Raw genomic sequence first — 14,744 nt, 5'->3', positions numbered from 1 at the left:
CTGCATGTTTTCTGAGTTGCAAGGCCATCTGAAAACACTTAAGAGGGCTTTTGGTGCAAAGTTAACATCCGACCCTTCCACAGGCTCCCTCCTATTCAGATTCACGGAAGAGCTTTGAAGTTTTCTTTGTGTACGTGTTTTCATAGCCCTGATCCTGCTGTACTGGAATTAGCCTGCAGCCCTGCCCTATCCCTGGAGATTTATTCCCAAACTACAAAAAGTTAGAAAAATACTTCAAGCTCCACCCACCATCTGCAAGCCACTGACTGCTTTTTCCTTAAGCTAAAATACAAAAGAGACCTCAGAACCCCCACCAGGAGACATTCTCTACGTGTTTATAGTTTCTCTAGAGATTTTATGATGACTCCTAGAACCAGATCTGAGGGCTGGAGCTTCCAAGATAGTGTTTGAGGGTGTGGGGGGAGGACATAGTTAGGGCGAGGGTGAGTGAACAAGATCGTCCCTGCAGGCCTCCCAAGCCCAGGGTCGGGGTTAGGGCCATAACAGTAGAGCCCAGACTGACGAAATGGCAGGTGGACTCCGCCTTTCTTGTCATACCCAGTGAGCCACCACTGCGCCTCGTGTAGCCAAATAGCAGTCTCGGGATCTTTACTGCTCTGAGATTCACAGAACAGACTGCTATTATAGTGCTCATGCCCACCAGAAAGTCAGTATTGAAGGAGGAGGAGGAGAGCAGAGATAGAATAAAGACTGAAAGACAGAGTGGGAGGGAAGAAGGAAGGGAGGAAGCGGGGAGGAAGTGAGGAGGGGAGCAGAGATTCCCAAATCAGCCTGAGCATTTATTTTAAAAGCCTGATTTGCTTTTCAGAGTAAAGACTCTGAACAATGGTGCTATCTTGTGGCTGTGATGAGGAATTACAACCAGATCTCCCTCCTCTCCCTCCCTCTTCCTCCCTCTCCCTCTCTCTCTCCATCTCCCTCTCCCTCTCTCTCTCTCTCTCTCTCTGTCTTCCCATTACCCTTCCCCTCTACTTCTCTTCTGTATTCCAGAGTAAGATTTCTATATACAAGGTTCTAGAATGGCACCATCCAGAAGTGATACCCACTAGAGTCACATATGACTATTTATACTTAAATGTAAATTAATTAAAATGAAACAAAATTTAAAATTCACTTCCTTAGTCTCACTAGCTGCATTTCAAGTGCTCAACAGCCTCATGTGACTAATGGCTACTGTGTTGGAGGGAACAGAAATAGAGCATTACCATTGTTGCAGAAAGTTCTGTTGAGCAATGCTGTTGTAGAAAGTTCAGACTTGTCATTTGGTGGAACAATATAAAAATTCAGAAGAAAAATCATTTAGAGCCTGCTTTCTACTTTCAGAGTGGCCCCAGGTTAAAGATTTAAAGAGCAATTTCCTCCAAATGATCTACCTTCCCCCCCCACCCCCACTGTTAGAAAAGGCCTAAGCAATCTCTTGTGTTATTTCATATAGCTGTTTATCCTGGAGCCACAGCCCTAAGAAGGTCTACCTGAAGGAACAGCAGCGATAGCCTCAGCAATATAATAGCTGGGGATAGTATTGTGTTTTGGAAAGAACAGTAGACCGGGAGCCAGATAGGCTTGGGTTCAAGTCAAGTTCTGCCACTTAAGCCTCTCTGGGCCTCAGATTTCTCATCAGTCAAATGATTCTTCTAAGTGGTCCCCAAACTTCTTTGCATCAGGGACTGGTGCTCCTATGAGAATCTAATGCCTGCTGATCTGAGGTGGAGTTGAGGCAGTGATGCTAGTGTTGGGGAGCGGCTGCAAATACAGATGAAGCTTTGTTCCTTTGCTCATCCACCACTCAACTCCTCCTGTGCAGCCTGGTTCCTAACAGGCCACGGACTGGTTGGGAACCCCTGCTCTAGACTTTTTCAGTTCTACCAGGCTATGATCTGCTAGAGTTTGATGAGAGCTAAAGTCAAACCAGGAAGGAGGCATGGAAGGAACAAGCCCTTGGGCTGTGCTCACCCCTGGTGTCTGCAGCTGCAGGAGGATAAGCCATGGATCTTGTTAATTCCTACTTCTATCAACCTGTCCCCAAACACACACCAAACTCTGTACCTCTTCCCACATACCTCTCAGGTGAGTCCATGTTTGCCCCATGAAACACCTGCTGTCCGGTGGTTTTAAAATCTTCCAATTTTAAGATTCATTTACTCTTCAACAAGTATTTATTGAGGTTTTTATGGGCCAGGCACTGTCCTAAGACCTGGGGACCTGGCTGAAAATAAAAACATCTCCATTCATGCACCTGACATTTTTAACTGGGGAGACAGATATTAGACACATACATACCTAATATAATGGAAGTGGTAATAAGTGCAATGAAGGGAAATCAAGTGGGGGAATTGTAAGGCTATTTCAGATAGGGTAATTGATCAGGCACAACTTTTATAAGCAGGTGACATTTGTGCAGAGGCCTGAATGCAATGAAAGAGTAGGACAAGTGGAGGTCTGAGGGGAAAAGGAATTGCAAATGTAGAGGAACACAGGCTGAGGCCATCGCTGCTGTCCCTTCATGTAGACCTTGTTAGGGCTGTGGCTCCAGGATAAGCAGCTATATGAAATGACACAAGAGATAATCTAGGGGTCTAGGGTCTGTGAATAGATCCAGTATTTTATCTCTTTGCTAGCCAGCCCTGTCTTTAGCATCCAAAGATAGCTTTCTAGGTCCACATAGCACATGAAAAGGCCATGTTCTAGGTCTGGATTCAGAACCTCTGTGGCCCCCATCCTTGTAAACACAGAAGCTAACTCTTGAAGTGAGAAATCCAACACACTTCACTGGTTGGGTCCGTGTTTTCTTTCTCCAAATTGCCAAGCTCCCTTCTGTGACCCATGGTGATCCCACAACCCCGCCTTTACTTATATCTAACAGCCCAGACCTCCAAATGAATGTCTCCACTGACATCAAAATTGAAATTTAAAAAAAAAAAAAAAAATTCTTTTAGAGAGAGCTCCCAAGCTTTAGAGATCTGGTCATTAGCCATTTCGTGTTCCAGGCTAGTCGGCTCTTGGCTCACTTAATGAACAAAGTTCCCAGGTGTGTTTTATTCGCTTTCCAGGTTAACAAACAGAGCACAGTTTGCAGGTGTGCTTACAAAACATCACCTGGAACATGATTTGAGGGCAGCGGGGAGAGTGCTAAGTTTATTTCTTTATTTCTGCAGGCTTGTATTCTCTATAGGCAGGGAGCCGGTTGTTTAAAAGTAAAACTGCTCCAAACTAGACTGCAATCAGGACTGTTGTGAGTTTGCGTTTCCAACATGAGTCAACAAGAGTGAGTCAAATATTTCCTGAGTGGCCTCTGGGTGGATAAGGTGACTGGTTTCATCGGGTTAGTTGACTCAGCAGTTCAGAAATGCCTGCAGCAAGATGTCTGAGAACCAGATACCTTTTTTTTCAGGGTTTGCACTCACAGTTCCCATTTGAATACTCAGAAGTCCAGTGAGGCAGCTGTAAGGGATCAGGGTGTTTTCCCAGAGAGTATTTTGTAGCCTTGGTGGCCAGATTCAAATGACCTCTACCAAAATATAAAACAAAACAAACAAAAACCCCAGTTTGAATATTAGAATCTTCACAGTGAATTTACTCTTAGTTTTTATGGTTTCGGCAACTGCTTTATTTGAGTGTTCTTGACAGTTGATGGTTTCAGAGCGTTCTATACAAGAGGAAGTTCTCTGATGAAAAAGTGTAACTCATTGTTTATAATATTATGCATGTTAGGAAACTTGAACTGACTACAGCTCTGAGCTTTTGCCTTTGGCTCTTTTTGGTCAGTGTTTCTTGCGCAAATGTTTGTCAGGTAAGTTTGCTCAGGTAAGTTTGGCTGTGTTGTTACAGGGCTCCTCGGGGACACATGCCCAGGTCTGGGAAGGGCCCATTGGGAAGGTTCCTCCTCTGGTTGAGCCTGTACCTGAGCCTGTGTGTAGGGAGGGGAGGTTGGCCAGAGCTGCTGTGAAGCTCATCCAGCCAATACCTGGATCAGAAGCCACAAGAGACTCACCTAAAGTAAAATCATTAGCAACCAGGGCAAAGAATAACTTAGCTGTCCTCTCTCTGCCATAAGAAACAGCCACGAGTCCAGAAATGCCAACAACCCCTAGGAGCTGGATAACCCCTAGAAGAGGAACTCCAGAAGAGGAACAAAGTCTTGCTGATGCATTGGTTTTTGCGCAGTGAGACCTATGTTGGGCTTCTGACCTCCAGAACTGTATAATAAATCTCTGTTCTTTTACGCCACTAAGTTTGCAGTAATTTGTTACAGCAGCAAAAGGAAGCTTGAACAATGAATTTATTTTTTAGTCAGAAAAAGGAGACGATGATGGTGATAAAAGTTATTTTAAAAGAGGATTAGAAATCACTCCTTATAGTTTAACCCAAGGAGCCATCCAAGGAGGAGGTGCTAGGAGGAGGCCTGACACAATCTTATTCCTATAAAAAATCTGCATGAGCAGCTCATAGGAATGGCTGGTTGTTGTTTTCCTATTAGTAGAAAATAATAATGCCAGGAATAACTAAATAACCTGACCAGCCAGCAGCCTGAGAATTGTCCTACAGCAGTGCATAAAATGTACAACTAATTGTACAAAATGGGCCTAGGGCAATCAGTATTATGGGTTCAGAAAAGGGAGAACCTGGGAACTGCTGATTTGGAGAATTCTGGGGGTAGGAAAGGAAATGGAACTTGAAAGAAAACCCTTTTCAAGTAAGTGGAAATGCCAGGTTGCTCTGCTAGCTTGTGTTGGCAAATCCTATTCCAGCATCAACAAATAGAAGAAGGGTAATGGACACAGCCCTTAGGGAGCCTTTCCAACCCCACCCAGGGGCAGGGAGCTGAGCATGTTTGTGGTCTTGCCTATTCTGAATTGTTCATTGAAGCAACATGCTCAGACTGGAGAGTTTTAAGACGCATCTCTTAAAATCCTTCCTGTTTGTTTTGAAGAAACTCTTAGGGAAATGCCAGATCCTTAGCAAAGGTTACAGTGAACAAGATTTTCAACAACATTTTCTTTTTATTTGCTAGTGGTCTAAAACCACCTCCTCTTTGGTTTAATCTGTTATAAAGACTCCCCTTGTATAACAGATTGAGCTCTTTGGAAGCAGATGCTGAGCTGGAGTTTGGTGAGCAGGACATTTATCAGGGATAAACACCTGTGAAAGAAAGGGGAAGCAGGATTGGGCAGAAGGAGTGACCACACAGTGAAGCACCCTGGCAAAGCTGACCCCACAGGCATATACAGCCCCTCAGAGTTCTTGGTGGGTGGGCTGCAGTGGCCACTGTTTGACACCCTTCCTGTGATTAGTTGTCAGATGTGGTCATGGTCTAGTGAGGCAGCTCTTGGCCAACCCCACAGGAGCTGGAGGCTGCCTGCTGACTGCAGCAAGTCCTATTATGAGGGGCACTCAGGTTGGTACATCTCGGTGTCTACCACATCACCTCCTTAGTGGTCTTTGTTATGCTTACTCGTTTGGACTCACAGTCTTGCTAACCTGGTGGGTAAAAGAGGGACTTGCCTCATTTTGCACAGCTCCTGAGAGCAGAGGTGACACCATAAGGGAAATGTGACTTAGCTCAGAATAAAGGACTTGGTAAGAAAGTGTGTCTTTTTACAATGGGGCAGGACCTCTGGAATACTCAAACAGAGGTCAGGGACCTGTGTGACAGGATGAATAAGAGATTTCTACATTGAACCACAGGATGGACGGGTTCCTTCTAGGGCTCCATATGTCTCTGAGGGTATGTGGCTAATGGGACCACCTCAGATTCTGCCCCAAGGGGAGCTATTCTTGGCCATCTGGTGGTCTGTCAGGTAGTGTCACCTCTGGAGGTGACATCTACTTCATGTCAGTCATTGGTTGCCACAGACCAAGGCTGCCTTAGTCCCAAATCCATCTCAGAGAATTCTTACAGGCTGGCCCCTTCAGATCTCCCTGCTCCCTCTGCTTGGCTCCCAGTCTTAGTTCCCCCTTCCCATTTTGCCCTTTATGGATTTGCTGACTTTGGCATGGGCCCACACACTCCACAGGACCCTGCTGCTGCTACATGGCCCTCGGCCAGTGTCTCGTAGCTCTGGGCATGAGACATTGTACTTCCTCTTCCAGTCAAGTCCCCAAGACTTCATCTGCCCATCCCCATCCTGGAGGCAAGTTCAGTCAGTAACAAGAACTGAACATTCATAATTCACTTGGTAAATGGGATTTACTTTTATTTGCTCAAGCCATACCTGCCACGAATTCCAGAAGGTGCCGCCGTTTTCTAATATCTCAGAATCTGATGAACAAGTCGTGTTTCTTTTGTTCATGTGGCTCATCATTTCATATTGTACACACAAAATGATACGTGTTATGCACATGTGACCACGCCTGAGTACCCACCCTGTGTTTAAGAAATAGAAACTTATCAGTACCTTTGAAGTCCCGCGTGGTCCCCCATCTCCAAAACATCTCCTTCCCTCTCCCAGAGGTAGACCAGGGGACCTCCGTCTTGAATTGCAGTGCATGATTCCTTTGTTTTCCTTTACAATGTTATCATCTGTGCACGCACTCCTAGGCAATATGCTACTTGCTTTTGCTTTTTAAAAATTCCCATAAATGGAATCTACTGTATTATTCTTTCGTGATCCTTTCTTTTCACTCAATGTTATGTTTTTGAGATCCAGCCCTTCTGTGACGTGTGATTTTATCTTTTGGTCAGTTCCCCCGTCCCACCTTCAGTCTTCATCTTTCCTGTAACCCTACAGTGCAAAGGGTCATGGGCTTTCAGTTTGTCTTTGTGCGACAGTCCCACTGGGGACACCCATTCTTTCTCATTATCCTCCTCTTGCCTCCTTTGCATCTTCCACTATGAGCTCCTTCAAGTCAAAGGGCAGTTTCTCACCACACCTACACACACCCACACGTGTGTACCTATACCACAGGCTTTCTGGAAACAAATACAAAACCATGATGCTCACATGGAGGTGCTTTAATGATTGTGACTCTTCTACTTTTCTTAAATCTGGACCCTGGGGCAGAAATGTTTTCATGATTTAGGAAAGTGAAGCATGTTGATTTTATTGCTATTGAACTAGGCAGGCCATGCTTTGCAAAGTTCACAGGAATTACCTGGGGGTGAGGGTGGGGGCTTGTGTTAATTTGGTAGATTTCTGGACCCCATTCCCCAGAGGTTCAGAACTAGAAGGTCCGAGGTTGGGTCCCAAGAATCTGTATGTTAGCAAACATGCCCTTTTCCTGCCAGCAATTCTGATGCAGACTGTCTTTGGTCCTTCTTTTCACAAACATTGGACACTTGACCGGAAATGCGGTCAACTTCCAAGCATTTCTCTTAGACGTTAAACGGCCTCTCTCCTGAGCTTTCAAGAGTGGGCCTGAGTAGAAATAAATCTCTGAGGCTTAAAGTTCTGGCAAGGATTTGCCACTGAAAAGAACCAAAATTTTGCCGCCCTGAAGCTGCTTGTTGGTATATTGACTTTAAGTTGTTTATTAAGAAACAAGGATGTCATTCCATAGTGTAGCAGTTAGCATGTCTGCTATACATGCAAAAGGTCCTGGGTTCACGCCCCAGTGGAGCCACGGTCCATGGTCTATGGCCATGCCACCCTGAACAAGCCCGATGTCTGATCTTGGAAGCTAAGCAGGGTTGGGTCTGGTTAGTATTTGGATGGGAGACCACCTAGGAAGACCAGGTGTTGTAGGCATAAATAATAATAATAAGAAAGGAAAGAAGGAAGGAAGGAAGGACGGACAGACAGACAGAAAGAAAGAAAGAAAAGAAACAAGACTCAGAAAGAACCTGTGGCCCTCCCCACTTTCCTGCCCAAGAAATTCAGACAGAAACCTGCTTCAGGAAGAGAATCTTAGAATGCTGCCTTAGTCTAATTTGAATTAAATATGGTAAATAAGAGGCCATCAGGCAGGCACCTGTTAGCTCTATATCCCCTGTCCCACTGTTTCTGAGTCACCTAGCAAGAAATTTCCTGCCATACAAATTTCCTGCTCTTCCTTAACCATCTGTAAATCACCCACTCTCATTTCTGAAATCTAATACTCCCTTCCTCCCCTCTTTTCTATTCTGTCCAAAATGTCTTATATACCCAATGTTGTCTCACCGTCTTTGAAATTTTCATGCTTATGTGGATTTCCCACGTGCATGCATTAAAACATTTGATTTTCTTCTGTTAATCTGTCTCTGTTAATTTAATTGATAGCCCAGCTAGAAAAATTTAGAAGGTGAGAGGAAAAGTATTATTATTTTAACCCCATATTCCCCTAGAGAGAAAGGTTAGGCAGGCTCCAGATCTGGTACCCTGCAACTTGCCCCCTCTGTCCAATGTTGGGTTTCATGGAGATTGCTGCATTTTCACACAGAAAGTGAGAAGAAAAAGCTGATGCTTGCTGCAGATGCATGAAATGGTTCGGCCACCAGCCCGACACCAGCTGTCCACAGGCCTGGGTCATGACCCACATAGAAGTAGCAATAGCAACAGCAACAAGTGCAGGGGGCAGGGTCTAGCCCATATGGCACCCCAGAGCCAGCCAGTGTGGGCAGACTAAACTGTTCTTTTCCAACCTAATGAAATGAAAAAACAAAGGCTTTGAGCCCAAGGCAGTATAGAGATCCTGGCTGTTACAGGGGCGAGCCCAGGACATCTGTTTGTCTTTGATTAATGGAGTTGGGGAAGAGTAAGGGGCATCACTCAGTTAATGAGCATGGCTCTCTATGTGGTACTGGGGCCTTGGTGGTGAACAAAAGACACAGGGGTCCTTGGCCTCACGGAGTTCTGACTATGTAAGTAAATAATTGTAGATATGTATAAACTGAAGTATTTGCTAGGTCGGTGGAGTCACAGAAAGGCAGGAGGAATGGATTTGACTTTAGTAGTCAAGGAATGCTTCACAGAGGAGGAGACACACTGAGTTTTAAAGGATGAGTGGGAATCAAAGTCAGGAGAGGGCACTGCAGGCAAAGGAAACTGTCAAGGGCAAAGGCCTGAGATAAGTTCTGCAGGCTTTCGATGTTGTTTTGACTCTGCAATAATTCAAGAAAGGTGCTTAGCTCAGAGTATGGCACTGCATGAGCCCTTTGGAAAGCTGCAGGGAGTTCTGTAGGGCTTGGGCCCCGTGGGAGAGGCCTGAGGTGGACCTGGGGAAAGGAAGGCAGGCGTCTGTGAACCAGGTCTTAAACCAGTGCAGCCATCTCCTTGGGCAGTGGCAAGCCAGGGGAGGGTTTAGTAGGGTGTACCCTGGCTTTGCATCTTGGGAAGATCATCTAGGAGCTGCGTAGAAGGGCAGAGGCAGTGCTGGAATCAGGCTACCAATTAGGAGCCTGTCAGAAGAATGACCTTAAAATTGTGATTGAGAAGTCAGATAAAACTGAGGGAACAGGGTTTGATCAGGCATCATTTCAATGTCTCTGAGGGTGTGTGGTCATGAAAGCCTGGAGAGACATAAGGATGACACTCAAAGTTATTTAGAGATTATCTAAAGAGCCAGAGAAATGCAAAGTCCTCTGGCTGTACTTCGACTTGGAGTCTTAAGCAGCAATATGACATACCTCTAAGGAAAGTGGGCCACTTCTCTTACTTACAATGACCCTGCAGTGGAGGATAAATCAGGGTTGAGGTGTCCTTTCAGAATTACCCACAAGAATTTAGTCAGAGTCTGGCCAAATCCTGGTCTATAGATGTCTGAGAAGCAATTTTTTTCCCACTAAGTAAGGTGTTTTCCAATTTCTGTGGTAAGATAAACCCAGGGCTCTTATAATCATGCAGATCACCTGCTCTTCTCCCTGGAAATGCAGATTCAGTGGATCGGGGTAGGTGCCTGGGAATCTGTATATTTAACAAATGCCCCACTTGATTCTTATTTTCTGGGAAGTCTGGAAACTCCCATACTCTGGGAAACTTTGTTAGATGCAGGGAGATTTAGAACTAAGTATAGAAATGATTTTAAAATAAACCTACGGCGTTAATTCTTTTGTTCTAAGAATACCCTATGCATATTTGGCATTTTAACTGCTTGTAATGTTGAAGAGAATTTGATCTATTAGAGGAAAAGTGAGACGTAATTCAAATTTAAAAGTGTAATTGAGTAACTGAGTTAGACTTGTGATTTTAAGTTGAAAGTTTAATAAATTTATGTATGATGTTGGAAGAGTTAGGAGAACTTAAATGTTACTATATTTATTGGTTTAGCTTATTAAATTTATGGTTTTTAAGTTCTTGGCAAGATTTTGTTTAAGTCAGACAATTGAAGAATTTAAAAAAATAAATTGGGCCTTTTGTGCTACGCTTCTCTTGCTCAGGCCTGCTTCCATGTCTGGAAGTATACTTTACCTTCTAATAAAATTTCTTTTCTACTGTAAAAAAAAAATAAAATAAATTTAAAAATAAAAATAAAAAAATAAAAAATAAATTGCATATATTAAATTTATAAAAGTAGTGTTAAATGTTTGAATGTATCTAATTAATTAAGCTTATAGTGGGGTCAATTATTAATCAAATAAATATTAACCAAGTACATCCTTAAAGACATTTACTATAGTTTTATTTGCAAAAGTTATAAATAGGGAAAAATATTTTAAGAACATAAAAGCTAAAGGAAGGTATAAATATTAACCAAAGGCATCCTTAAAGTTGTTCACTGTAATTTTGTTTGTTAAAGTTATAATTAGGGAAAAAATATTTTAAGAACTTAAAAGCTAAAGGAAGGTTTTTGACAGATAAATGGATAAACAAAATGTGGTATATACATACAATGGAATATTATTTAGCCTAAAAAGGAAGGAAATTCTGACACATGCTACAATATGGATGAACCTTGAAGACATTATGCTAAGTGAAATTAGCCAGTCACAGAGAGACAAATACTGTGTGATTCCACTTATACAAGGTACATATAGCAGTCAGACTCAGAGACAGAAAGCAGGAAGGTGGTTGCCAGGAACGGAGGGAATTGCTGTTTAATGGGTACAGAGTTTTAGTTTTACAAGGTGAACAGTGTTCTGTGGATGGATGTGGTGATGGCTGAATAATGTTATGAATGTACTTCATGCCACTGAATGAACAATGTGCTGCTTAAAATGGATAAGCACTTTTATGTTCCTGTGGGAGATATATACACCCCCTAAAAGTGCTCAGCCCTTAGCCTTTAAAAGCTCTACTTGCTGAAAATATTATTGCCTAATAGAGTATCTCAAAATGATAATTATCCATGATACAGTCAACGAATTTATGCTATTAATAATTCTTTATATTAACTTATGTTTAAAAAGCTAAAGGAAGGTTTTTGAATTGATAATGCTAAAAAGTCATATTGATTTTTAAAAACAAAAATATTTTTTGAATAATCTTTTCTACGCAGAAAACCTCCCAGAAGGGTTCCCCCAAATTACGTTGAATGTACAATATTATCATAGGTAAGTGAGGTTCTAGGGCTTTAACTAAGGCAATGGCAGAATGGGTGGAGAGGACAGGGGTGTATATAGCAGATGTCGTCCAACGTAGAATGGTTGTAGAAAGCCAGGAAGAGAGGCCCAGGAGTCCAGGGCGGCTCCCGGCGTTAGGCTTGGGTGCCAGGGTAGATATTGGCATTGTTCATGGAAGAAGGAACAGACGTGTGGGGAAGGGGGTTTATGTGTCTAGGTGGAAACTGAGCATTCAGCAGCTGGTCTGACACTCAGGCATGGCACTCAGGGACTTCATAGTGGAGAAAACGATTTGAGAGCATCGGGGCGTGGATGGCGGTAGAAGTTCTGGGTACCACAGAGATCACCAAGAGAGAAGTGTGAAGGGAGGAACGACCTTGACCAAGGATATAATTGAGGAAAGCTAATGTTTCCAGGATAGTGGAGCCTGAGCTGGCAAAACTCACTGGGATGGTATAATTTCAGGGCCTCGGAATTCCTCCGTGTCCCCCATCCCATTCCTCCCCCCATGCCCCCATCTCCTCCAGGACTTTGCCATGCCTGGAATTCTTCAACACAAGAAAAATATGGCTATAAGGCTTAGCTGTCCCAATCAGAGGCCAAGGGATATGGAAGAGAGGTGATAAAAGGACTGAAATCATGCAAAGGTGCAAACAACTGATGCCAGTTGGTTTCCTGCAAGCAGGTTCCTGTGGGAGAAGAGGGCACATGAGATGTCTCAAAGGAGAGGACAGATGAGGGGGCACTGGGCAGGGAAAAAGAATACAGAAAAGGGAGGCCGAGGGCACAAGTGACTCTCTGGTTAAGTAATTTTCCACATCATCTTGTTTTCACTCTGGGGGAAATCCCCAGCCTTAGCTCTGCCCTGGTTTGGGTGGCAAAATTCCTAAGAAATAAGTGAGAAGGTGTCTACAGGCTTCTCTCTTTTATGAGCTTAACAAAGGTTCTAACTGAATAGGAATTCTACTGCCACCTGCATTATTGCCAGACCTCTGACCTGGTTGCTCAGCTGTTTTGGAGAAGGACCATAGCCACTTAGAAGGTACGAAGGACCATTCATCCCACACTCCTGATCTCCTCAGAGTTCAGATGGAAACAATTTTATGCTGTAACAGACATTAGTAATTGTGGCAGCTCTGGTTCCTCTCAACATTCACCTTCAGTTGACAAAATGATACTTCCTCAAACTAGTATTCCTCCTATAAAGAGATCTGGCATAACTTCTGTGCCTCAGTTTTCTCTTCTATAAAATGAGCACAATAATAGTACATACCTCATAAGATTGTTATGAAGATTAAATGAGTGAATATGAAGAGTTTAGAACAGTGCATGCCATTTAATACAAGCTATAAAGTGTTAGTGGTTCTAAGACATTGCTTATAGGGCTATAAATTGTCAGGCCTCTTCTGGACAACAGAGTAACAGACATCTCAAGAGCCTAAAACAAATGGCTCTCAGACCCACATATCCCACTTCTAGAAACCCCAGAAAGTTATAACTTGGGAAAACTCATACACCAATATATCACAGGATTATTATAATAAAAGTTAGAAATATGAGTGTTGAACAAGATCACATAAGCTGACTCCTTTACAGCTGCTAAAAGACTATAGCAATAGAACTCTTTAAAAATCTATGAACCTGTGTGCATGGGACATAACTACAATGATACATGCTCCATGTAAAAAATAGAGTGTACGCACTGGAGTGTATGGGCTTTTGGTTTTCCTTTTTCTTTCAAAACTAAAGAGGAGGAGATCTTGCAACAGTTGCTAAAGACAGTCAAATAAAATCAAAAGTGGGGACAGAAGACAATAGGTTTTATTAACTTTTTTTCAGGAAGACTTGGCTTTAATGATTGACGAGTAGGTGTCACTTAGCAATTCTTTCTTAGAATTGGTTGCTTTTAACTTTTGTTCTTGAAGAAAATTTGCTCAGGAAAAGATACTCCTGTTAGAGATAAGCAACCAATGGCTCTCTGCCTGATGCCGTGGTGCCACGGGAATTTTTTTGACAACACTCCCTTGTGTTCTCAGGCTGAAGGCAGCCTCCATAATCAGTTGCTAGGAATGTGTTCAGTCTTGACCAGCTGAAATCAAGAGCAAAGGTAGTCTCATACAATCTCAACTTTTACTTACAGATCTTAGGGGAAAAAGGACTACTATTTACCCCAAAAGGATGAAGGCAGGCTAACTGGAATGGAAAAGTATGTGTTTGAAAATCTTAGTTGTTTTATTCAAGATGTGTTAATGTGTGGTTATTCTACTTATTGGAGAAAAGCTGATCGTTTCTATTATAGTCCAAATACCTAAAAAAAAGGTGGGGGGGAAATCCCATCAAGTGTTAAAACTAGAGTGTCAAACAAGACCTTGACACAACTTTCCTGCTTAGTAAACGGCAGAACGACCTGATAAAACACAATAAACTGTGGCCAGAGCCATTAACATCACTAATGTCTCAGAAAGAATGTGATTAAAAACCACCTCCTTGGGCTAAATTTTCATGTGAGAGAAATTTTTACATGTACACAAACCTAGACTTATTACCTGATGAAAAAGACTTGAATTTAAACAAACGAAATTCATGAATTCGACAGTCTACGAAATAGTTTTATAACTATATATATGGTTAAATCGGTTTTATTGTCTAGTCTTAGATTCCTCAAAAACATCTTAACATTTCTCTACGAAGAGGTGTTTAGATTTTGTTTTCTTTTCCTCTCTTCTAAAACATTCCTAGAAAAGATGCTGCGAAGTCACATACATTTTCTGGCTACACTTAAGGTCTCAAGTGGTGAGCCTGATTCCCTGTCTTACCAGCTAAGGACCCTCATCAAAGATGCTTTAGGAACCCGTGAGGTGGAGAAGAGATGCCCCTTCCTCGAAGGTATGGATGGGTCTCTTAGCTGCTGCTTAGAAGATTAGGCATGATTCAACTAAGATCAAGTAAACTAGAAAAAGTCTCCCAGTGCTAGTCCATGTCATTTCTCATGGATAGCAGGCCCCTTCTCCTTCTTCATCATGGAAATGTTATACTTGTCCTCTAGCCCGTGGAAGGGTTCGGCTATTAATTCATTTGTTTATGTTACATTTTATTGCACGTCCACTGTGGGTTAGGCATTGTCCTGGGTACTGAGGATTCAATAGTGAACCTAGAAAACTAATCCTTTCCCTGTGTACTTTACAGTCTAACCAGGAGACAAAGAAGAAAACTACAGAGTATATTAGTTGATAGTTAATATATTTTGTGGAGAAAAATCAGGGAAAGGGCATGGAAGAGGGTGGTTATTATAGTCTTTAAGAGCTAGTGA

General features: G+C 42.7%; 1 pseudogene; it reads left to right on the top strand.

Annotated features, from left to right (window-relative positions):
• Window positions 1–7,590: 7,590 nt before the first annotated feature.
• On the top strand, window positions 7,591–7,706 carry LOC111733509 (annotated as a pseudogene).
• The last annotated feature ends 7,038 nt before the right edge of the window (window positions 7,707–14,744 follow it).

This window comes from Pteropus vampyrus, unplaced genomic scaffold, assembly GCF_000151845.1.
Source record: "Pteropus vampyrus isolate Shadow unplaced genomic scaffold, Pvam_2.0 Scaffold571, whole genome shotgun sequence".
In the NCBI taxonomy this organism is placed as follows: Eukaryota; Metazoa; Chordata; class Mammalia; order Chiroptera; family Pteropodidae; genus Pteropus; species Pteropus vampyrus.
Note: the sequence above shows the minus strand (reverse complement) of the source record. Positions and strands in the feature narration are given on the sequence as shown.